An 865-nucleotide genomic window follows, 5' to 3' on the forward strand; every position below is an offset into this window, starting at 1 on the left:
TCGGCATCCGATTAACGATCGCCAATCCCACCTGGCGCCGCTGACCAACACTTAGCTCGCCATCTTTACCCTGAGACCGGCACTGAAGCTCTACTACGGACTTCATTCATTTCTTTCCTAGGTCCAATATGAATGGAAATATACGATTTCGCCAGTTAACGAATCCTGTGCCCCGTGACACAATAGGGCTTCATTGGAATAGAAACCGGTACAACATGGCAAGACAATATTCACAGAAAGTGTTTATTCCGTATGTACAGTTTCCGGCTGGATCCAGAGATTTCAAGTACACTCAAAATTGAATAGCATTACAGGCTCTCCCTGTCTGTCTGTCTGTCTGTCTCTCTCTCTCTCTCTCTCTCTCTCTCTCTCTCTCTCTCTCTCTCTCTCTCTCTCTCTCTCTCTCTCTCTCTCTCTCTCTCTCTCTCTCTCTCTCTCTCTCAGCGTGTGCGCATGCATGCGTGTGTGTCTATAAATTGTGTAAATAACTCTTGCTTGAGTCATAGTAGATATGTTATTTTCTAACAAGGCATAAAAGATTCTTCTATACCAGCACCAGGCAGGCAGCGTATTATCACAAGGAGACCCACGCCACTGAGAGTATTCTCACGTGTCAGGGCGTATGGTATTCAGTTTAGTATACCAATACATGATATCAAGTGGCAGTTTCCGGAACCTAAAGAATCAAATACCTACAGCTTCTTTAACCAAGAGCCTAACACCAGTTAACGTATCTATCTTTATATTTGTTTTAGATTTTACTATAATCAAATCTTCGAAATTCTCCCAGCGCCAAAAGAGAGAGTCAGAAAGAGGCTAACTGCAATGCTCGTACAAGCAAGAGAGTGTGCAGGGCCACTGTAAC

Source organism: Penaeus monodon, chromosome 8 (genome assembly GCF_015228065.2).
Source record: "Penaeus monodon isolate SGIC_2016 chromosome 8, NSTDA_Pmon_1, whole genome shotgun sequence".
NCBI lineage: Eukaryota > Metazoa > Arthropoda > Malacostraca > Decapoda > Penaeidae > Penaeus > Penaeus monodon.